The sequence below is a fragment of the Ixodes scapularis genome, unplaced genomic scaffold, assembly GCF_016920785.2.
Source record: "Ixodes scapularis isolate PalLabHiFi unplaced genomic scaffold, ASM1692078v2 PGA_scaffold2__306_contigs__length_199485367, whole genome shotgun sequence".
Lineage (NCBI taxonomy): Eukaryota > Metazoa > Arthropoda > Arachnida > Ixodida > Ixodidae > Ixodes > Ixodes scapularis.
The window spans coordinates 106401404-106426174 of NW_024609857.1; the positions used below are offsets into that span (position 1 = coordinate 106401404).

Here is a 24771-nt window from a genome sequence, read left to right on the forward strand (position 1 = left end):
GCCTTCCCGCTCTTGAGACTTTTCGACATACCTGCTACAATCGCGCTTTTATTTCCTAATGCAAATGAACGTTCCTTGTAAACTTCTAATTCTATGGACCCGGTGCAATCGGGGTACGACGGCCCGATTGCAGCCCGCCGCAACGCTCCGACCTTCAATCAGAGTTCCAGGTACTCACAGTTTAACTCGCCAAATAGTTGTGAGTATAGCCCCAAAATATAGTCAAATGTCGGGCTATTAATGTAGCCTACAGAGTAAAAAACAACAACAACAACAAAAAAAAGTCCATACAAGGCAAATGAGACACCTCTTCGAAACACTGATGACATAATACATAGCATGTTACAAGTATTAACAAAATATTGCAAAAAAAAAGCACAGGGTTTTTTTACGTTATCCCTAAGACGACTTAAAGGCGAAAGCCCAAGCGCCGATGCATTAAAGGGCCTCTGACACGCTGACACGCCCCCCCCTCCCTTTTTTTTTTCATGCTAGGCGTTAGAATGGTGTATCAGGATATCACCAAAGATTTGTTTCACTTCAGAGTTGCGTAGATGTTTTATAAAAAATAGAAATTCGAAGCCAATTCAAATTTCCCGCCAGTGCACTGTGATGTAACAGTGTACCGCAGGAGGTCGGGGCGGTCAGAAGGGAGGCATCGCCGGAAGTCACGTGGATTGTATCACTCCTCGTGCTTAGCGCGACCGCGCGTAATATCGTTTTTATATTTTTGTTATTCTCCGCACCTCCGCGAGCAATCCAAGCATACAAGGTTTCTTTATTTGCTTTTCATCGTTTAATGTTGCTGTAACGGTAGAAGAAGAGGAGTCAGTGAACCTAGTAAACAAGTTCTGCTCATGTTCTAAATAAAACATGTACTTTATACTCGACGTTTACTTCTACTTGGTACACTCACCAGTTCGTATTCTCTAGACGGTAAACATCTTCAGCCTGGAGAGTGTCCGATGATTCGACGGCCTCGGTGTCTGAACCTTCAGCAATGCGATCGGACGTGTCGCATGCTACACATCCTAATTTCTGCGAGCGTTCTAATTTTTATTGTCAAAAATCGATAGCTTGTTTTGTGCCCAGTATGGCTCAGTACTATCAGACTGGTGGCACGCACTCGTGCACTGGCTTGTACTCGCAACGCTTTCATCATTGACCTCCATCCCGTCGATCTACTGACTCTTCGTCCTCAACTTTTACAGCGCGCAAACTAACGAACGTTGCAGTGATAAAAAAGCTAGTGGAACTGAAACTTCGTTTTCTACTATCGCTCGTGGAGAAGACAAAAAAAGTGAAAGCCGTTTACAACTTCCTGTAACGCCGAATTGGAGCGCAGCTCTTGAGGAGGAGGAGTGGAGGGTATATTCCTCCTCCTCCCTCGTGATCATGCCTGCTAGTCCTCCTCCCCTCCTGCTCCCCCTCCCTCTCCTTTACCACCTCCTCGTCCTTCAAGCTCCTCCCCTCCCCTCGCCTCCGCCTCCTCGTCTCTCCTCCCCTCTCCTCCACCTTCGTACTGCTTTCCTCCTCGCCGCTGAAGTCATGTGACCCCTCCCCCCGAGGTCACGTGACCCCCCCGAACCAGACAATGAGGGGAGGAGGAGGAGGGGGAGGAGGAGGAGGGCAGAGGTCCGGGGGGTCACGTGACCTCGAGGGGACGGGATCACATGACCTTGGGCGGGCCGTCACGTGACTTCGGCGGGAGAGGGGAGTCACCCCCCGGGGTCACGTGACCTGGGCGGGGGAGGAGGGGGAGGAGGAGGAGCGGGGGGAGGAGGAGGGGGAGGGGCGACGCCGACGCCGACACCAATGCCGACGCCGACGCCGCACAGGCTGGAAACGGGTCATGTGACCCCCTCCCCCCGAGGTCACGTGACCCGCCCGGACCATACTACACAATGAGGGGAGGAGGAGAAGGAGGGGAAGAGGAGGAGGAGGGGAGGAGGAGGGGGAGGAGGAGGAGAGGGAGGGGCGCGGTTACGCCGACGCCGACGCCGACGCCGACGGCGACGCCAACGGCGACGCCGACGCCGCTCAGGCTGGAAACGGGCCCCTAAGAGCTGCGCTCTAAAAAAAGAGAAAGTCTTAGGCACGGTCGTGGGGAGCACGAGGAGTGACACTCACGTGACTTCCGGTGAACACAATTTAGTGACGTAAGTCAATGCGTCCCTTCTCACCGCCCCGACACCTTGCGGTACACTGTTACGTCAAAGGGTACTGGCGGGCACCTTGAATTGTTTTGGCGTGTCAGAGGCTCTTTAAAGACAGACACATGATTTACTTTGTTTTACGTTCTTCTTTTCATATTTTGTTTTCTGACATATTCTTTAATTACTCTTAATTTACTTCAATTCCTCGTAATTCACTTCGATTACTCCTAATTCCCTTGGCCACCCTTTTTAATTGTATTGCCTCTAATTCGCCTGAGAAGTCACGTAAACGTTCTGGTACGTTCGTGTCGCCGACGTGGTTGTGCTCAAGGATTTTGAATGTCAATTGAATGATGAGACATGTAAGGATTTTGCCTTAATAAGACCGTTACTAGCTTCCAGAAGAGAACCAATGGCGGAGAACGGGTACATCACTGCTCTAAAAAAAAACCTTCAGGCGGTAGTACTTCAGATCAAAATGATCGCGTCTCAACGAGGAATATACGTTTTGCACACGCGCCAGATTACAGCCGCAATTTCTGACCTTCTCTTCAGACTTGTACGTCATCCGTTACAAGTAACGAAATTACTTCTAATCCCTTACATTTATTAGAAATTTTGTAAAGGAATAATGACATGTTTCAGAAAGTAATTGTAATTTCCTGCCAGTTTTTTGACGTAAGGGAATGATTGTATTCCTTTACACTTTTGTCTTTATTTGAGCGACGGCGCAACCAGGCAGCCGGCTTGCTCCCTTCTTCACCAAAATAAAAAAAAAGCTGAAAGTTTTTTTTTTTTTTTTAACTTTGCTTTGATAGTTACTGGAAGTAGTAGGCCAGCGCCATACTGGGTGGGGTCTGCGCGCGCACGCGACCGTTCCGTTCGTTGACGGTAAAATGCTTGTACATTTCTGCGTTCCGTTCTGCAAGCAACGCAGAATCACGGACAATAACAGAAACAAGGTATGTGGCACGAAGTTTTGCTTTCTTAGCAGTAAACAAAGTAGACGGAAAGTGCTGAAGAAGCGGTTCGTGAAGTCGCGTCATGCTGGCCGTCCACCGGTCCGAGTGTTCACAGGCACGCTGATGTATAGGGTCTTAAACGGTGCGCGGGGCATTGTGCTTTCACAGTGACACCAGGTCTCCCTAATTGAATGAGCCTAAAAACGGAGTAGCGGCTCCTACTGCAATGTAAGGCCACAGACAATAGTTGATGTTTTTTCCGAGCTGGACTACCTCGCGCCTGACTTAGATGCTTTCGAGAGACTAGCCCCCGCTCTTGTCAAAGCAGGTACACTCGTAAGCTCGTGGTGAATGATACGAGTCTTTATAACTTCGTGTTCCGCACATGCAAACTACTACTACGTAAGTTGGGTGGCAGGAGCGATTTAGATGAGACCGCACAGGCCGACGGTCGTGAAACCGACACGGAAGGCTTAAACAGGGCAAGGAGAACGTGTCGTTGTTTCCTCGCTGCTTTCTGCCACGATAGGTCGACCAACGCTCGCGACCGAACCGCGCGATCGCATTCAATCCGCACGCGACTGTACCATCGCGGACAACATGAGCTGAAACCAGACTTGTGCCTATCTCAAATACTCTACTCAAGACACTGTATCTTAAATACTTTTTGGAGTATCTTGGTATCTTGCAAATACCTTTGAGTACTTAATACTATTTTAATTAAAATTCCGAGTATCTTGTACTCGTTATCTTAAATACATTTTTGACATTCCGCCATTTTCCGAGTTTTTCTGTATGAAGTGGGGTGGGCGTGGCACGAGCAAACGTGAACATCCTTTCGAGCAACCGAATCATGTTGCTAGCTCCGATTAGCTACGGTGACTTTAACTGAGCTCGTCAAAATATCGCTTTTTTGCCGACTGCGACCTATATTTCAGCCCAAGGTTCGTACAATGAAGGATCTCCCCCCAAAAAAATCCTCAGACCAAAGGTGTGGTTTTACGGAAGAAAAGATGCCACCCGGAGGCGTAAGCAGACCGGGAAACGACCTACGAGAACAATGCAGACTTAAGGCCCGTTCACACAGTTGCGTTCGGAGCGACCACTACGCTTACGAACGAATGCAACCGGTTGGAACGACGAGTTACCATAGCAACGAAGCGCCAAACGGTCGTTTCGTTCGTGTTCGTTCGCAACGCAAGGAGTTGAGCCGGGCTTACTTTTTCGTTACGTTCGGGAACGACCGCAGCGACAGACCAATCACAGGTCGAGGAAAGCTCGGTTGCGCGCGATGCATGCCGGTTGTACCGGGCTCCTTCTATCTGCAAACATGGCGTCGGTGGTGATCGTCGATTTGGACGGCGTGGTGGAAGCTCATTGTACCGCGTAAAAGCGCTATCCTTGAATGAATTTTCTTCGTGTGTCGTTATGATAACCCAGCACGTACTAGAAGGGAAGATCCACCTACTCGTGCGGCGATCTCGTGGCGGCACTCTCAAGACAGCAGAAACGCCCGTGCCGTAGTGTTTGTTTACTTCGACCATAGCTGCTTTCTTAGTATTTGTGTCCTCGAACATCGCCCGGATTTCTTCAAACATCGCCCGGATATACGTAGCCCACGCTACGTATATCCTGGCATAGCCGAGCTAAGCCACCGCAATTTTTTTCTTCTTTTTTTAATGCACTACCCTGCAAGCGTATCCAGAAAAATGAAAAAATAAAGTTTGCGGTCATAGAAGACGGTCTGTCTATTTTCTGCCACGCAAGTAAGTGGCAGCGCGTCCCCTTCTTTTTAGAGGCACCGCTGAAACAGCTGACGACGGTGGAGAGGCGGACGCCGTGCTGCCGACGCACTGCGCTTGTTGCAGTGGTTGCAGGAGCGTACGCGCAACGCAGAGCGGTCGTTCCGGTCATAACGGACACAGTCGTGGATAACGGGTTCGTTTCAGATGTCTGAACCAGCCTTTACACAGCTATTGTAGGCGCACAGCAGATCTTCGTGACTGTACGCCGTAGCAAAAACCTCCGGCTGCTCCGGTGAGGACGGTGGACTTCGCGTCGGGCAGGAAACCGTCCGCCATGTTTGTAAGCGTAGCTGCCCTATTGAAAAAACCAGCTTAAGCTGGTCCCAGCTTCAAGCTGGGTTATTGCCCCAGCATGCCCAGCTTGGCATGCTGGTCATGCTGGTTGATCTGGTCATACTGGTCATGATGGTTGATCTGGTCCCAGCTTCAAGCTGGGTTATTGCCCCAGCATGCCCAGTTTGGCATGCTGGTCATGCTGGTGAACTTCCCAACCAGTTTAACCTGTTTAAATTAATACACAGAATAAAAAAGCCAAGCTCGTCAGAAAAGCCAACTCGGCATCCAATTTATTATTTTCGTACTTGCGGCAGCCTCACATGAACTCAAATGCTACACATCCTCGGCGCTGACACAGTACTAACCGACGCACAGATTCTCGGTGCAAATTGTCTACAATGTTAATAAAACCAGATTGCTTATCTCTCAACACGAAAAAAATACTAGCCACAGGCCAAAAACAGGCAATAGCAGACGAAAATACTACACGGACGAGAGAAGCGAACCTGGGTCCCGCCAGCGATGGGGGCGAAGCGGCAACTTGCGTGGTCGGCAGAGGCGAGGAAATCCGTGTGGCTTGGATGGCATTGGCGATACTCCTCGGCACCGCCGTCATTCTTGGGCACACACACGTTCGAAGACACGAAGCGACGCCGCAGTCGGGACGTCTGACATCTTCCCGCACTGAACGGACTGCCGCTCGCTGTCTTCTCAAAACCCGCTTCGCTTGCACCGTCGTTCAACTAGTCTCCAAACAACGCGCACACAGCCGTCCCTTCGATCTGCCCTCTGCCCAAGCTATCCAAACGCGTCTTCGATTCTCCGTTTCTACCACTCTCTCTCTCTCTCTCTCTTTTCTCGCACACAAAGGTAGCTTGCAGCGCGCCTGACGCGCCCGGTGGTCTACCAAAAACGAGAGGACAAAGAACAGGACGTGGCCTCGTTCCAGCAGCCGACCTTGTCGCGCGCGCTCCCAGCAATGCCAGTTCGGCTATCTCTAGCCGACCTTGGCGTGCGCGCTCCCAGCATGACCAGCTTGACCACCACGATTATTATTTCGACCAGATTCACCAGCTTGTCTCCCAGCATGACCAGCTCGTCTCCCAGCTTGACCACATTGGCTCCATGGAAAACCAGTTTGACCAGTTAAGACCAGACTGGCTCCCAGCTACACCAGATTGAATCTAAAACCAGATTCGAGTGAGACCATGCTGGTTTTTACTTAGACCAGACTGACCAGCTTAAATTCCAGCTTGCCCAGCTTAAACCAGCTTGATTGCCAGCTAAACCAGTTTAATTACCACATTGACCAGTTTGACCACCTTGATTACCAGCTTGACCACCTTAATTACCAGCTTGACCAGTTTGATTTTCATGCTGGTTTTTCCAATAGGGTGGGTTGTTTCCTATTGGCTAGGAGCAAGAGCTGAAGCTCGTTTCGCATTGGCTGTTGATTCGTGTGGTTGCATGCGGTTGCATGTATGTCTACACGTCGCGTACAGGTGTCGTTGAAGTCGCAGCGGTTGCATTCGTTCGTAAGCTTAGTAGTCGCTCCGAATGCAAATGTGTGAACGGGCCTTTAAGTGTCAAGAAATAACGAATAGAAGAAAATGAGAAGTGGACACGCACAAAAAAGTAGACATTTTTGTTTTGCTTTTCGTATATTTGACCCCGCTAAAGCAAAAAGTAAAAATTTCTTTTTGGTTCTTTGTTCTTCGTGCTTCTCTGATGATGATGGTCCTCGGCATCTTCTGTTGGTGCCGCCGAATCCAGGAGCCGTTAGATGGTTGACGTTTTCCAATGTGTTTATTAGTTCGAATAATTAATGACTCTGTACGTTAGTTACAAAAAGTCAGGGACCCGGCATCATTGCTGCGCGCCTCCAAGTCTGCGTGCGCGCCCAGCTCATACGCCAAAATCGTCCTTCTCTCGCCCGACACGGGCCTTTGTAGGAAAGGTCCTTCTCTCCCTCTCGCCAGGACCGACCAATAATTTTAAAACAGAAGAAGATTACGTGGTATACACCTGTCCAATAAACGTCCGACAGTAAATATAATACCCAGTCAGTTCTCCAACCGCCAGAACCGAATTCCTTGTCTAATCGGCCCGTGCATTGTTCGCCGCCTGGCTGGCGCCTGAGCGCCGACTGCCCGGATCGGGTAACACGCGCGCTCCGAACACTCGTGCCGACGGCGTCGGGAGCAAAAACAAATAATAAAAGAACACACGCCCGCCGGCAAAGCAGCCGCATCATGCACACTATTTACCGCGGCCTTGCACCTCCCCTCTTAAAACTGTTACAGGGCTTCTAGAACTGTACACAGTAAAATTCACAAAAGGGCCGCGTGAGTACAAAAGGAAACAAAATCTAGTCTTCTCTGCAGTACAGGCGCTACGCAAAGAATAAAAAGCAAACAAAGCGGCTTGAACAAAAGCGTTTTGACAATCATGCCTTGCAACGTTTCTAAACTGTATAAACAAAACGCTCCTAGGAAAGAAAATAAACACATCACTTGCTGAACAAGTGCCAGCAGCTAGTTTAATTCGCCGCCATGCTTCCAGCTCTGAGGCGGATAAATCACCTCCTCGCTCTACGGGCAAGTGGGAAATTCGAGCACACCTCAGGCGACGTGGCTCCAGGATTATCGCTAGTGCTCCAATTACAGTTCCAAAGTCGGGAGACCGCATCGGCATTGCCGTGACACGCACCCTTCCGGTGAGTTACGGACACGTCATACCTCTGCAAGGCGAGCGCCCATCTCGCGAGCTTTGCGCCATGCGGCGTGCTACAGGTGAGGTAGCTTAGGGGATTATGGTCAGACACAACATGAATGCGGGCTCCAAACAACCAGTAGTCGAACTTTTTTAGCGCCCATATTATGGCGAAAGCCTCGCGCTCTATGGTCGACTAGCGGGTCGGGGTCGGGGTAAAGCGATGGCTGGCGAAAGCCATTGAGAAGTTTCAGCGAATATAGGGGGCGATCCGATCGATCCAACATGGCGGACAAGAGGGGGATAGATTTGCGACGCCCGTAGACCGGTAGCGTATAAATAAAAGAAAGCGTGTCGTTCTCTGTTTGTTGCCGTGTGCGAGACGATCATCGCTTCAACCAAGACCTACCGTGATGCTACAGATGAAGTGTTCAAGCCAGTTGAAGGCAAGAAATCTTGCCATAGTCAAGATATGTGTGCAAGTGTTCGACGTGAGCTCTCACGCTGGTGCAGCTGTCAAGTTGAACCGAATGTACGCGGGTCCAAAGAAAGGTATCAACAATGTTCGCGCGTTGAAACTATGACGCGTACTTTATCTAAAACTAAACTTATCGGTCTGCGGCTAAAAACATTTTCGTTGACGTTGCGTAGATGATGTAACCATTCAGGCCTCGCATTAAAAGGTGTTGCGAACTCTTCGGTTCTTCTAGTTAATTGTGCTAAAAAACGGTTGGATGGAAAGTATGACAACTACAGTATACAAGGGACGATTGAGGTCTTTATCCTGCGTTCTATGTATCGAAACATCGGTATCCTTGGTGTTATATTGCGATCAGCTGGCCGCCGATCGTCCCGTTTTTACGCATAATGTAAACAAGCCCCGGAAACGCCAATCTTATTTCGATGTGCTTGTGCACCCCTACAAGCCTGGTTTTGGCTCTTGTAGAAAGCTTTATTGTAATAGCAATAGTCTCATCCGTCGTTCGAGTTGTATGTGCCACGGTGATATCTGCTGTGTGTGATCTGCTGACAAACAAGTCTGTATTACATGCGAGAAAGAGAACGAAGGTAAAGCTTTTTTAACTGTTTTCTTTTTACAGAACAGGGCAAAGCTTCTAAAACAAGAGCAACCTAAGCTGATATTTGAGTGTGCTCAAGAAGGAATGGCGAAAGGTGCTTATGCTAAGTGGTAGATGTACGCAGTTGATTTTGTTTTTGCCTCTGCATTGTAAATTGGAAGACATGCATCAGCAAAAGACACATGTCCTTTTGAAAATGTTTTATTAGGGCAAAAACAGGTTTTCATACACAACCGAAGAGTTCGCAACACCATTTAATGCAAGGCCTGAACGGTTACATCATCTAAGCAACGTCAACAAAAATGTTTGTAGCTGCAGGCCGATGAATTTAGGTTTAGATAAGTATGCGTCACAGTTTCAGCCTCAAACACGCAACATTGTTGATATGCACCTGTCTTGATGACAAGTGCACCAACGTGAGAGAGCCCACGTCGACGAACACTTGCACACATATCTCTACTATGGTATTGCAAGTTTTCTTGCTTGAAGTGAAGATCATCTCGCTTCGACTAGCTACGACCACCCACCGCAGCAATGCAGGCGTCAAAGGGGCGCAACGCAGTCAGTCGCCGTCAGCCGACGCTGCTCGTTTGGCATTCACGGCTTTCCGCCCAGGTGCTTCGTTTGTACTTGGTACCGAGTGTTATTTTCTGTGCTTGTGTGTGCTCAGTGGCTGGATACGGGCCTCAAGAGCAGTTCTTCAGGCTCAATAACATTCGCCAAAGAACTTCTGAAGAAAATGCCACCCAGGAAAAAAAAGCACGAAGACGCAACGCACCAGCTTGGCGGACTATGCACTGGGTGCGGAAATCGGGCCCTGCGGATTATACACCAAATGTAAACTATCTAAACAAAACAAAAACATTTTTAGGCTCAAATTGGTGCCTGTTATTATGCATTGTATATTCACTGCCGTTTGTTGTGGCTTGAGACTGCCTTCCTGTAATGACGCAGAGGGGTCCACTGAACCTTGAAATAAAGATATTTAAGCACATCTAGATGCAATGTCCCATGAAGCCAGATGGTCAGGGAAAAGGTGTGCCATTACCTAATTTGCCAACAGCACACCAATGGTCACAATCAAAACTCACAGAGTCAATGGGCAGTTTTTCACCACAATATTTATTGCCGTGTAATCACCAATTTGGTCCATTAAAAATCTTGAGGCTGTAGCTCTGCACATCCATTCTGGATCTGCAGAGCTTATGCTGTAGACATGCATCATCACACGAGCATGTTTCTTATCAATCTTAAACGTAAAACGCTAGTTATGCAATGAAATTCCCATATCATCACATTTTTAGCAAATTGAATGGTCCCACCTGTCACACTGTTAGCTTTGGAAGTAAACCAATTCACAATACCACCAGTGGCATACATCGTGCCAAGCATTAGTGCCTCATGTTTCACAAAGATGTCCTAACTAGGGAAGCAAACATAACCAATCGTGTTGATTAAAGCACCTAACTACGGGAGAAATCATCAATCAAAGAAGGTCACTCGCAGAGATTTCCCTAGACCCCCCCTAGGGGGGGTTAGGACCCCCCCCTCGTTTTTCCGAAGGCACCCCCTTAATTCACAACGACTCCTATATTCGCAATGCCCCCCCCCCCCCCCCCCCTCTTTAACCCCCCAAAAAAATTTAGACACCACTGCTGATTTCAATTCCTGGGGAAACCCCTGGTCACTCGAAAGGGAAATTTTCTCGCTGAACGAATATGACTTTTCATTGGGCGTTCCGCAATGTAGGGCCGAAGACATTCACTCCGTGATCGGTACAGACGCATTTGCTTAGCAGTCGGTCGTGCGTGCTAAAAACAACAGCAAAAACAAAGGTGGATTAAAAACGCGATAGATTCGCCTTTGCACGGTACTTACACTCAAAATCGTGTCAACATAAAGCGACTATGGCCCACCTTGCTAGCAGCAACCTTAAAATTTATCCGTGTAGTCGTCGCACCCGTGCACCAACCGAAAGCGTTGCTGCAAGCCCCTCCGCCGTCAACTTTGAGTCGCTGTTGAGTCTGAAGAACTGCTCTATGACGTCCATATCCAGCCACTGAGCACATACACAAGCATAGGGAATAACACTCGGTTCGAAGTACAAGCGAAGAACCCGGGGCGGAAAGCCCTGAATGCCAAACGACCTGCGTCGAGCGACGGCGACTGACTGCGTAGTACACAGGTTGCGCTCCTTCGACGCCTGCATCGCTGCAGCGGGTGGTCGTAGCTAGTCGTAGCAGATCGTGTCACCTCTGTTGCTCGTACCGGAACGCTAGAGCCGCGTAATATTCTTGCTGCCGAAGTTTACAAGCCTAGGTTCGCTGCCAACGCACTTACACAAAGCCAACGCCCAGCGAACCTATCCCCCTCGTTCTCTTTCGGCGACCGGCCGCCAGGGCGGTGACACCGTCGCTGAAACTCCTCAATTGGTTTCTCTGCCCCATCCTCCCCGACTTGAGCAAGGCATGCGCCGGCTGTCGTGTCGGACGCGTCGGTGAAGAGCCAGTACGGCTCGCGAGGTTCTGGTGTGTACAGTGCTACCGCGTTGCAGAGGTAACCTTTCAGTTTAATGAACGCGTCCTCTGCCTCCTGCGGCCACGGGATCGGGTCAGCCACTCCGTGCTTCGTTAGGGTGAGCGGAATAGCTATAGCGGCGTAGTTATTGATACACTCGCGGTAGTATCCAGTGAGTCCGAGCACACTTCTGAGTTCTTTCTTAATTCGCGGCCTTTTCAAACCCCGGATTGCCGCCACTTTTTCTGGGTCAGGCCCTAGACACCCAGAACTGATCATGTGCCCCACGAACCGGATTGAACCCTGTGTGATTTGGCACTTCTCGGCGCTTGCTTTCAGGCCCGCTGCCTGCAACAAACTGAAACTTTTGTCCACATGTCTCACGTGTTCGTCCCATGTGCGAGAAAATATGGCGATGTCGTCTAAGTACGCGGTGGCGTGGCCTTGGTGCGAGGACAGCAGCGTGTTCACCATTCGTTGGAAGGTGGCGGCGGCGTTCTTGAGCCCAAACGACATCACCCGCCACGCGTATTGCCCCTCGTGCGTGACGAACGCCGTGAGCTGCTGGCTCTTGGGTGACATGGGCACCTCAGGGCCCCGTAGACCCTCTGGTACAATGTGCTAAAGTATTGAAGGGTCATAGGCTGCCGTGCGAAGCGGACGTCCCCATCTGGTTTGACGAGATCGAAAAAAATGTTCTCGACATACCGGGTGCCGGATGAGGCCCGCGTGCACTTAATAATGCCTGTGCTCACGGAGAGGGTCAGATATCTCCTCCGGAATTTGGAGCTCGAAGACTGCGCGGACTACGAACAGGTAAAAAGAGCCGTGCTTGACGAGCTCCAGCTAGCACCACCAGAATATCGCGAGCGGTTTGACAGCACTTCTAAGCGCAGGGACGAGAACTGGACGCAGTTCGCATCGCGGGTAAAGACGTACCTGTGTTACTACTTACGCGCGAGGGAGGCGGAGAGTAAAGAAACGATGCTTGAGTTGCTAGTCGCTGACCGGCTGAAGGCAAGTCTCAGCCCGGACAGACTAGAGTACGTTCTGCTGCGTGAGGGCGAGACATGGCTGAGAGCGCACGATATCGCGAAAGTTTTGCAAACATACGATCAGGCGAAGAGCACGAAACGCTATGCCAAGGGCGGGAAGTCAAGGCGTGAAGACAGCGAACTCGCACCAAACCAGACTCATAATGGTAAGACTGGACACGCGTCCCGCTGTTTTCTCTGCCACGAGCCAAACCATCTTGCTAAAGACTGCCCGCGCCGATCTAAATATGAGGGTTCGAAAAAACAAGAGACAAAACCGAAATCCTTTGCCCACAATATAAGGGTACAGCTAGATGAGAACGAACGGCCGGAAGACGATGAGCCGAGAGGTTCGGTCGCAAGACTGGCAGGAGAGGTAGACAAGGTCCCAACATCTAAACTTCAACGCGTCAAGCTGCTCTGCGCGGACGTTTTGACCGATGCAATTCTCGATACAGGCTGTGAGATCACTCTGGTCAGGGAAAGTCTGCTACCCACAGACGTAAGAGAGCCTTCAGGAACCGTGAAGCTCGTGTCCGCGTTCGGACAGACAATCGTCGCGAAGCTTGCCCGCGTACTGATTAGACATCGATCAGATGCCACAGGCGCGGATGGTATATCGGTGCACGTGGTATGTGCACTAACAGACCAGCTCGCCCCAGAGGTAGATTGTTTACTCACACGAGAAGACTGGAAGTTTCTGGGAGAGGATGGGCACTTCGGGCGAGATGACACCGCATCTTTCACCCCGGGGGTCCCAATCGCACGGAACAAAGGCACCACTACTGAAGAAGGGGAAGGCGCGACGACCTTCGCTTGCTGCGCTGCGGATCGTGAGGAGCAGAACGGCGCGTACGAGGTGGCCGATGTTGGAGACGCGACGGCTCATCGAGTTGTGTTTCACAATGAGCAACGGGGGGACCAAAGTCTAAAGAAAGCGTACGAGGACGCGCGGAAGGGGAAAGGGGGCATGTTCCTCTCGAATGAGCTACTTTATCACAGAGACTCGATTGCAGGAACTAGAGTGGACCAGCTGGTGTTGCCGAGATCGAAACGAGAGGAAGTGCTGCAGCTGGCTCACGAGTCTCTGTGGGGCGGCCATTTGGGACCGCTAAAGACAAAAACCCGCATTAAATACAGCTTTTACTGGCCTGGAGTCGAGCGTGACGTTGCAGAACACTGCAATACATGTCATGGATGTCAGATTCGTTCTGAGAGAAGACGGGGGGACCGAGTACCCATTACTCCGTTGGCAAGACCAGATCATCCTTTCCAGGTCGTCAATGTCGACGTCATTGGTCCCATGGACTTCCGACGGGAAGGGGCCACAAGTAGGCTTTGTGCGTGGTGGAATGTTCATGGCCCATAAAGAAAGGTACTCAGGGTATAAAGAGTAGCTGCAAGTGGAAGCCGAGAAGGAAAGCGTGAGAGCTCTCACGCATTCCTTCTCGGATCGGATCCACGCGTCGGTGCCCATACCTGGCCATATCTTGTGCGATATGTGCGTACCCTGAACTATTTGTTCATCACCTACCTAGCCAAACATGGCACACATGGAACTTTACCACTCCCCGCAGCACGATCATCGCGGTTTAATACTACTCGCACCGCCGCCGCCGCGCCAGCCGCGCTGGCGCCTGGGCCAGCTCGCACCTGCTCGCTGGGTTCGGTCTCCATCCAGGCGGCCGTGTGGCCGTGAGCGAAAATTTACTTTATCTCACTCTTGGGTAAAGGTCTTGTACCCGTTGCGTTCGAAAACCTACCTGCGTCCAGCATTTCTGTATCTGTCTTGTCACGTGACTTGATCCGCCGGAATAACTCTAATCCATTCGAGTAAGATTGGAACGCAACCCCAGAGTGCCCAACTGCCAACGTTACTGAACCACTCAGTTGGGAAACTGTCATAGAGACTGCTCTGAAAAAGTGTCCCTGATCTGTCCTCGAGCACCGAGCTAATGGCGAACACAACGCCGCCAGTTCTCCCGCAGCGGTCACTCGAGGAACTGCACGTGACGTTTATTTTGGCTACAAATACAGCGGAAGAGGTTACAGGGGAGCCACCCCCGTCTCTCCAGCGGACGCGCCGCGTCTTACAACCGAAGTTAAAATGCACCTAGGTCGGGACGCGCTACCTGAAAGCACCGCTGAGGCATGGTTGTATAAAAACAATATTAATTGTGCGGCAAAACCTTGCAAACTAAAGTTTCTAAAAACATCACGCGCCCTTCGTTTTGTACTAAACTCCAATAAATTTAATACAAAAAGAGTCTTTTCCGTTTGCTTTTACGCTTAAACAGGCTTTCTGAAAGCTCAAGGTGACCACAGTACAGAAAAATGATAAAGAGTGCCGCTGTTGACGTGTTTAGCTCGGTCTCGGTGGACGTCAGCGGCCCAGGTTTCAACGGCGAGTTCCCCAAGTTAGTGTTTTAGTAACGTTGTCATCTGCTGACCGTGATCTGACCCACCTCTGGGCGCAGCCATCTTAGAGTCACGTGATCACTAACGTGGCAAACGGTCAAGATGGCGGCAACCGAGGGGTGCCATTTTTCGCCGCTGGTTTACCGCTCTACGTTTATTCAAGTTCGTTGGCTGTTTCTCGCCAGGGGCGCTGTTCAAAACTGGAGAGGTACAGGTCTATATGTTCTAGTTACGGCTGAAGCTCAGAAATGCTGTATATTTTGCAGCCAAATTATATGATAGATTTCCTTGCCAACTGAGGCGACTTGCATCAATAGCTGTATACCTCCCCGTCTAGCTTATTAGAAAATTGTTCTACGGAGATGAAATATCATACAGTGCATATAGGCAACGGGATGAATAGACCTTTTCAATTGAGCTACTGGTTTAGGAGTTAAATATTTCAGGTGGTACCACCCTTTCAGCTAAGAAATAGGGTCTTATTTGCGCTTAAGTTTCAAGTACACAATATTCCACCAGATTGATATTCTGGCGAAGCAAGTTCTCAGGATTTTGATCCTTATGGAGCAATACGGTTGGAAATAGGACAGTCATCTGCAAAAAATAGTGTATAGTTGGGTTTGCTTATTACATTCGGGATTTATTGAATATATATACAAACGAAGAACGATCCGAGAACTTTTCGCTCGGATAGTCCGGAGCCAATAGGTTGCGTGTCGCCTGCATTGTGTGGAAAGCGAAAGTCAAAAAGTTATTTGGCAGCATCAAATGCTCAGATAACAGCAAAAAACGGACGTCATGCGAAAAGAAACAAAAAACGTAGCAAACGAAACTAAAAGTTAGTATTAAAAAAAGAACAAAAAAAGCTGACCCGGACGTGATTTGAACACGCAACCTTCTGATCTGGAGTCAGACGCGCTACCGTTGCGCCACCGAGTCAGGACGTCGAGAGTCGTTTAAAGTAATGTTATAAAGGGGATACACATTTAAAGAATGCTGGTTTCTTTCCATTATGTCAGTTTTCCAAACGTTGACCGGAACAAAGATATTATTGCGGTATAGGGAACGCGAGGATGAACATACATGACAAAGTGCACATTTGTTTGTGTCTTTTCCAGTAGAGCTCTCTAAGTTTCAGGCGTTTCCCGCGGCACCGACCTCAAGCATTGGATTTGCAGGCCTCCACGCTTGCCGACGTCTCGTTTCCCACACGCGGACTACTATCGCCATCTAGCGAAGGAGTGGTCAAATGAACTTGTCGCGGAGTGCGGTATGGTCGCGCCATCTATGTGAATGATATGGTACTTTTTCGATGGAAGCGGGTCCGGCTTTTGAGAGTTTGATATGCGTCTGTCCTTTATGTAGGTACTGAGTAATTAATTTCTCCTATACAGTTCTGAATTATCTTTAGTAACAACTCTAAGCAGCAGCCTCTCGTTTCAGACGCGGAGACAGGCTTGAAACTTATGGGAATGGCCTGCTTGTTACAAGCAAGGGTTTTGAAAGTGGTGAATTATGCACCGCACTAGGCAGTTAAAGCGTTGAAAATGTATAGAAAGCACCAGTGTGCTAATATATTAAAAAGTATGATAAAAGAAAAGAGCATCAAAGGAGAAAACATCAAAACTTGTACAAAAAGCTTAAAAAATTGCACTAAAGGTTATTTATCAGTTTTGAAACCAGAACTTTCATCCGTCGATAGCTCAGTTGGTAGAGCGGTGGACTGTAGAGGAAATTACACGGACATCCATAGGTCGCTGGTTCGAATCCGGCTCGACGGAGTGATTATTTTTGTGTGCGTAACTTCTGTGCTCATACGAATTGTTTTCTTTTGGAGATAATCTATGGAAGCTCTGGCACTGTGCGTCAAACCCGATAAAGTTCACGGGCGCTCTATCCAGGTATGCTATTTTCCTCTCTTTCGTTCTTCTTTTATTTACGATTGATCTGCTGTTGCGCCTTTGCTCTGTCGTCGTTTATCGGGGCTGTTCAATTGTGATCATATATCACTGTGAATGAATACGTCTGGACTCCCATAAACTAGTTCCTTGTATTTTATAAGAATATAATAATAAGTATTTAGTTTAGGTTTTTTTTTAATTCTTTCTTATTCAAGTGCTGAAATAGAGTTAGTGAAACACCTGACACTTATATGAAGTACCCGAAATACCCCTCATAAGTATTCAGCGTAAGAATCACATTTTGAATTCAACGTAAAAACAATTAGCGCAAAAGACAAGGACAAGACGAGACTACGAACAAGACAAGCACTTGTGTCCTGTTCGTATCCATAGTCTTGTTCTTATATTTGTGTAAATTGTTTTCATGACGTTTATCAGTTAATTTGAATTCAATTTTAACATTATGTAAAACGTTCAAGCTGAGGCAGCCAGCCAGGAAGAATAGGGATCACTTTCACCATCTTCGCGTTCCTATCTTTAAGATTTTTTGTTTGTTCGGGAAAACATAAGAGTAAGATCTCGCAACCTTTTTTTCCAAGTAGACAAAATGAAAATGCCCCTTCAACAGCGCTAGCTATCTCGGGATAATTATTTAATACTATTTGTCATTAAAAAAAATGAAGGTAACAATCGTTTTTTCACATTTCGTTCCTTCGGGTTTCAATGGAAATGTCTGCTTATTACACTAACAGTTCTCTTACTCTTAAAAAAAAGTAATGCAATTACTTTCTAATTATTTAGTTCTGAGAGCGAGCGACTTGGACCATATAGCCTAACGACTCGTTAAAAATCAAACGCATTTGTTCATTCCTTGCCCAATGTTTGAGGAGGCTTAAGCATCGCTCTTTAAATGTCACGTATTGTACTATCGTTTTGTGAATTTTGTTAAATTAATTATAGAACTTGACAGTTTGGGTAATGAAGTCCTATGTTCTTATTTTTTTCAATAAATAATATTAAATTGGTTCGTATATTCGAAGACGCCAGATCGGTAAAGTAAAATTGGGTTGACCTTTGTTAGCCATGCAAATAAAAAAGCGAAAATAAGTAATATCTAAATATTTTAGCAGTGTTAATATAACACTACAATCTGCAAGCGTTAATACGATTACATTCGCCTACAAACATTTCCTGTTTTTGTAAATTATTTACAGGGAATGAAATTGTAATGGTCCAGAAATACATGAGAACCGAATCGGGGCTACCCGAATCAACGGTGACAATATTGACAGTTTCGTGGTCAGACTCTAAAATGCTTATGCAAATAATATCCGAAGTAAAACCTACAGGAAATGAACTTGAAAATAATACAAAGAAACAAATATGCAACAGTACTGGAAGGAAAACGTTAAAAACTGCCCCCCCCCCCCCCCAAAAAAAAAAAAAAAACGCTTTATAGACAAAATCATAGAAAAAATCGTGAGGGTGCAGGCGAGCTGGTGAATATTAACCATGTTGAATGAACCTGAGACAGGGGTAGAGAAGAAACATCAAAACGTAGAAGGGACAGAAAATAGACAGGACGACGTCTCAAACTCAGCTAACTGGTTTATTTAGTCCACTTTCTTATATAGTCTCAATCTCAAAGTCATTTCCACCAACTCAAAACACCAAAAGGACGAAATCTATACAGTTCAAGCGCCACAGTCTTCACCACACAATGCAAGAACGTTGACACCTTTACAGGTCGACGCGATAAGGCAACATCCATTGACCTTCAAACTTGAACAAAGCCACTTCGGCTTAATGCTGAAGCTTAATTTTGTTCCTTTCAATATTTTGGCATGCTTACGCTATTCTTTTCTGCTCGCACCGCAGACGGCGCCACACGGCGCCGTTGAGGTAGGCTCCAAAGAAGATTCTCTTTCAGACAGCAGTGTAAGCACCAAGATAACAAACAATGCTGCGCTATTTTTGTTGTGCGTGTGTGAGAGTGAGTGCGTGTCCATGTGTGCGAGTGTCACCGAGCGCTAGGCCGCTTGTGCGAGCGCTGAGGCTTTCAGAGAGGTTCCGTCGGCGCCACAGTCTTGCGAAAGTAATTGTAATTGTGCCTGAAATTTTGCAATTACTGACGCTAGAAAGTAATTAAATTACAATTGCAATTCCCTTTAGCCGAAAGTAATTAATTGCAATTACAAATTACAAATAAAGTAATTAAGTTACAGTTATTCAATTACTGTGATTGCATTACTACCCAAGTATGTTCTCTGAGCTATTTGGTTAATTTCACTGAATGTATTTACAGTGCATAGGTTGTACGCTTGCAACGTGAGGTTTATCGCAAAATGTATCAGTGTAATAATGACAACAATCTGTCGAAGGCTAAGTTGGCAGAGTGGCGGGCTGTAGAGACGATTTCAAGTCACAGGTTACGATCCGGCTTCATGGAGTCAGTTTTTGCAGTACGGGTTATTCTTTTTCCGATTTCACTGCAAAGGATGAGCGTCGAGGCGAAGATTACGTAGCCAAACGGTCGGAATGTGCGAATTATTCCAGTTTCTAATTCGAATCATTTTGGGATTGATCGCAAATGATTCTATTCGATGTCCGGATTGGTATATATTCGAGTTTCGGAATAATCGAACAGATTAGATAGTAATCAGTACTGCTGGGAAAACTCCGGGTTTTTTTAAAGAATGCTGTCCATATGATGACAGACCTCTGCTGGATGGGCAACCTATCTGCGTTGAAAAGTATTGAATGAGAAACCGTTTCGATAGAAAGCAGTTCGTTTCTTCTATTTTTCGAACGAAACAGTTGGGCTCGAATCTCTTTGACGTGTTCGACGAAGAGCCCAATGCCACCGACATCGTAATTTCGGATCCAAGTTTCGGTAGACATAGGGTGACCACCCGTCCCGCGACCAGCGGCACTGTCCCCCATTGAGGGCTCGTGTCCCGCGTCCCGCAAGAAATATTAAAATCTTCAAAATGTCCGGCATTTTTACACTGTCGTAAAACTTCACTACGCAACTCGTGGCGCTGCCGAAAAACGGAGCACGGGGAATCGCAGAGGTCGCTGGTAAACGTGTGAATCCCGATGGTACACCATTTTCTGTCCAAGCATTGCGGGAAGCGATCTTCGTTCTTGCCGGAGAAATGACGCGCATGCGCTGTTGTGTTGTGCATCTCTACCCTTGGTGGCAAAATATTGCAAGAAAAAATTGCTCACCAAAAGTTGAAAATAAATTATTGTAATTATTTTCGAATCGTGCTTTCCACAGCAAAAGGGTTGCAGTGAAAAGATTTTTTTTGTTTGTGAAGAGATTACACAAGGCGAAAATACTTCAACTCACAACGGTAAAAAAACAACAACAACATAAGGGTTGAAATTTGTGTAGGAGCATGCTGGTAAAAATAAGAATCGAGAGGAAACAATAAGCCGTAAACGATTTACTTTTACTTCTATCCTTTTGATGCATTGAGTTTTGCTGCAGTCGATTTTTGTGTTTTCAAATTAGACTCATATATTAACATATGTGGCATTAAAACTGAAAATATGTCACTGGGAGAGAAAATCATTTGAGCTTAATTGCCGCCGTACATATTGCAGCTGTATAATATGCTTTCGGACAAGACAGGATATTAAATGTGTTAGGAGAGCCACGCTTCGTGGCGTGAGTTGATAAATTTCCTCGAATAGTTATTTTTTGAACAAAAGGTAAGGGCGCAAACGAGCTGGTGGTGGTTAAACATTTCGACAAAAACCCTGAGACTGGGACAAAAAGTGTTTGTCCGTCCCTTTTTGTCCCAGTCACGGAGTTATTTTTTCTATGATGCTTTTTAACCTGAGACTGGGGCAGGAAAAGGAAAAGAAATGGCTCCTCCTTCTCCAGTCTCGGGTCAAAAATTATCATGGTAAACTTTGATCAGCTCGACTGCGCACTAAGTTTTTGTTTGCAGTTACCACAGAGGAAATATAATATCGCCCTTCTCTCGACGCGGATGATTAGTTTATCACCGCGTTCCGCAGCCGCTAGCCTTGTCCCTGCTCCACGAGTAGTAACTTTAGTGCATTACCGCACTTCTCACGCGCTTGAAGTGTTTCTGAAAATCACTGATTTAGTGGTTTTCGATGACGCTCAGCAAGTTTCTAATTGGAACCATATGTCTATTTTTATTATTTAAAAATTTAATTAACGAATTTTAATGAATTAGCCGACTGATCGTTACAATTAGCCTCCTGTGCTATGTCCCCCTGGCCGTATGACTCACCTGCACAAACCGCATAGGTGTGACTTTTACCGCTTTTTTAGAACGAATCTGCTAAGCCTAAAAAAAAAACCTCTCTCTCTCTATATATATATATACAGGGATTTTGGTTTTTTTAAGCTTAGCAGATTTGTTCTAAAAAGCGGTAAAAGTTACACCTATGCGGTTTGTGCAGGTGAGTTATATATATACATATATATATATATATATATATATATATATATATATATATATATATATATATATGTGTGTGTGTATAGAGAAAAAACGAAGCGCAGGATGACGAAAAGTATATACGGAAGAAAAGACACCTGTGACGGTTGTTGGAGTTTTTAAAGCATATTATTGGTAAAGTTGGTCGACGTTTCGGCCTGAGCCAGACCTTTTTCGAGACTGTCTGGAAAAAGGTCTGGCTCAGGCCGAAACGTCGACCAACTTGGTCGACGTTTCGGGTGTCACGTGACCCCCAAGGTCACGTGACCCCCAAGGTCACGTGACACCCGAGGTCACTTTGGGTGTCACGTGACCCCCAAGGTCACGTGACACCCAAAGTCACGTGACCCCCGAGGTCACGTGACCTCCCCGATGACGTCATCGTCACTGACGACGTCACCGGCATCCGCATCGTCATCGTCATCATCACTGACGACGTCATCAGAGACGTCACTGATGACCTCACGGGCATCCGCATCGTCATCGTCATCATCGCTGATGACGTCATCGGTGTCCGCATCGTCATCGTCACTGATGATGTCATAAGTGACGTCACTGATGACATCATCGGCATCGTCACGTGACCCCCCCCAGGTCACTTCACCACCCCCCCAGTACCCTTCCCTCCTCCTCCTCAAGAGCTGCGCTCTAATTCGGTGTTACAGGGAGTTGTAAACGGCTTTCACTTTTTTAGTCCACATTGTATTAACTTTTTTCAAGCACTCTGGGAGCACAGGCAAAAGGCTCTGATGCTATGAACTAATTTTAGGCGCTTTGCTTTTTTTCTGTAAAAAATGTGAAATACGCCCGTTGGTTAATTGTTGATGAAATTTGACAATTAAATACTGGCGGTCTACTTGGGTTACATCAATATTTTTTATGTCTATGGAGAGCCCAAAACACGCTCTTTATATTTATAATAAAATCACTTAGCTGTAAAAAATTTTCTTTGCGGTACGTTTACGTTAATGGTACGTTTGCGCTAAAACCAGAAGGTACCAATTTTAAAATCGATTTTCTCAAAAAGCCCTTTTTTTACATTTTTGTTACAATGTAGATATGATAATTTTCTACTCAAAAAGCAAGTCGATAAAGTGTGTATTTTGTTTGCATGTTCTATATTTAAGCCTCGATATCGGAAAAAGACGTCATCGTTTTGCAAGACCTAAGTCAGGCAGAGAGAGCTGTGCGTTTCTATGAATTGTGAAAAAGTTTTCTTGAATTTTTATCTCCGTTTTGTAATCAATTATAAACGCAATTTGTGGCCATAAATAGTTATTTATGTTTTGGTAAGAGCGGGAAACCACGAGCAACATATCTAATCAAATCAGCAGGGCTAGTAGACCTTCAATATCGAAGTGGCAGAAAGGTTGTATTGTATCGATTTATAAAAAAATTCACTGTAAACTAGCATGACTAGCTATTACCTGTCATATTACTAAGCCATAGAATGTTACCACAGCATTGATATATTATATGCAATTCTTTCCGAAACCAAACGCTAGGTAGGGTTTCTTCACCGCACATCGCACAGATCACCAAAGAATGGCCTTTCACTTCCGTAATACACAAAAGTGAAGACACATAAACGGTCCGAAACACACGGAGAGATTGTCAAGGAGATGGGTAAGGAATAAAAGTAAATAAATAAGAATAAAATTACCCAATTCCGATCTTAACAGAAATTACGTTAAAAAATAAAAGATTTAGGTTCGACCGGTGGCAAGGCAATAGGTCTACACCTGGTGGAGAGTTAGACAAAGAAGTCGACGACACGCAAAGGTAAAACAAAAAACAAAAATTTAATCAAGACAAAAAACTCAGCCGCACACGGCGAGAACAAAAACCAACTTTTCCGGGCATTCCCTAAACGGCACACAACCAACCAAATGCGTGCGAAACTGCTCTCAACAGCGTCGTCAGGCCGCTACGCCAGGACGAAATAAAGCCAACAAGTAAACAATGCTAACAAACAGTTAATAAGAAAGCATAAAAAAAAAAAATCAGCGGGAAACAAAGTTTAGCGGAACGAAGAAACAGACCCGAAAAAAAAAAAAAAAAGAGTCTTAACTGACTGACGCCGAATCCAGTCCCACGACATTGAAGCCTGGCAGGATGACGGCGTCCAGATGATGCTCGAATCTATTCTTCACTCTGTTCCGCACAGCCACGACGGCCGTGCGGAACAGACTGAAGGATTCGAGCAGCGATGCGCGAGAAGGTAACCGAGACGTATCATGCTTGGAGCTTCACATTGGGAGAGGAGCTTTCGAGGTAGTTACTCTAGTTACTAAAGCTTCCTCTTTCCCGGTCCCTTTTTGAGAAGAAAACGTCAGCCGGCGCTAACTTTTCATCTATCTCGGGACAAGACCAATCGTCACAAACGGTTATAGTTGACAAGGAGGCTGAAAGGACACAACGAGCGGGTTGGTAGGGATAATTAAACTTGAGGAAGAAAACGAGAAGAGACGGACAAACACAAACTTCCAACTGGCAACAACATCCCTACCAACCCGCTCGTTTTTTCCTTACATCGTTAACGTGAGCCTTGTTTTTGTCCTATGTCACCGACCCCAGAGTTTGCCCCTGTTGAATTTCTTCATGCTGCAATTTTCCTTTCGAAGATGTCTATGCTGCGCTTATGTCTACGCGTTCTCGAATACTTCGTCCGCACAAAACGTTCCACGTGGAGACATCAAGCAAGTCACGGGGTTCCAGTCAAGCAACTGGCAAGCCAATCACAGATTCATGCAGATCGCCAGGGATGAAATCTCCGGCGAGATCAGCGTTATGCAAGAGCTTCTGCCCGCCGTGATGTCCAAACATCTGGGACCAAACTATAATCGTCAGCCGTCCTTCAAGTTTTTACAAGAGTCAGCCCGCACCCTTCTGTCAGACTCATGGGATCATTTTCTTCGTCATCAGAAAAAAAAAATCCATCGAGGTGACACCCAAAGTCAAACCAGAGCCCCCCCCCCCCCCCCCCCCCCCCCCTCAACTTGTCCGGAGCGCAGTTATCTGCGTCTACAGAAAGCCTTCTGGCCCACAGGCCGAAGTATGCTCATGCGGTCGCCAACACCAGAGTCGACCAGCTGGCCGCGGTGTACGGGATCGCCGCCAAGATACCGGAGGACGCCCGTCAGAACTTCGTAGCGGCAGAGTCAAGAGCTGTGTGCTTCCATGGTGGGACAAGGAAAACCAAGAATGCTGCCACCCCAGCTATCAAGGAACTTCAGTCCGCTGAGCTGAGAGTTCTTCAAGCGGACAAGACGGGCAGGTTCGTCATCCTCAACGAAGAACAGATGCAGGAGAAGACCGACGAAGCGTTGAAAAACAACTTTTTAACTCTGAAGTCGAGGCCGTCCGGTTCCCTCAGGTCTAAGGTGAAGGTGCTCTGCGACTCCTCCAATCTCCCTTCTCTAAAAAG

General features: G+C 47.0%; 2 non-coding genes across 2 annotated transcripts; one reads left to right on the plus strand and one right to left on the minus strand.

Annotated features, from left to right (window-relative positions):
* Positions 1–15826: 15826 nt before the first annotated feature.
* On the minus strand, positions 15827–15898 carry Trnaw-cca. Its single transcript has one exon. It is a non-coding gene; the product is annotated as a tRNA-Trp (tRNA).
* A 753-nt stretch (positions 15899–16651) lies between these two features.
* Trnay-gua lies at positions 16652–16740 on the plus strand. The gene is given in 2 exon segments: positions 16652–16688; positions 16705–16740. It is a non-coding gene; the product is annotated as a tRNA-Tyr (tRNA).
* The last annotated feature ends 8031 nt before the right edge of the window (positions 16741–24771 follow it).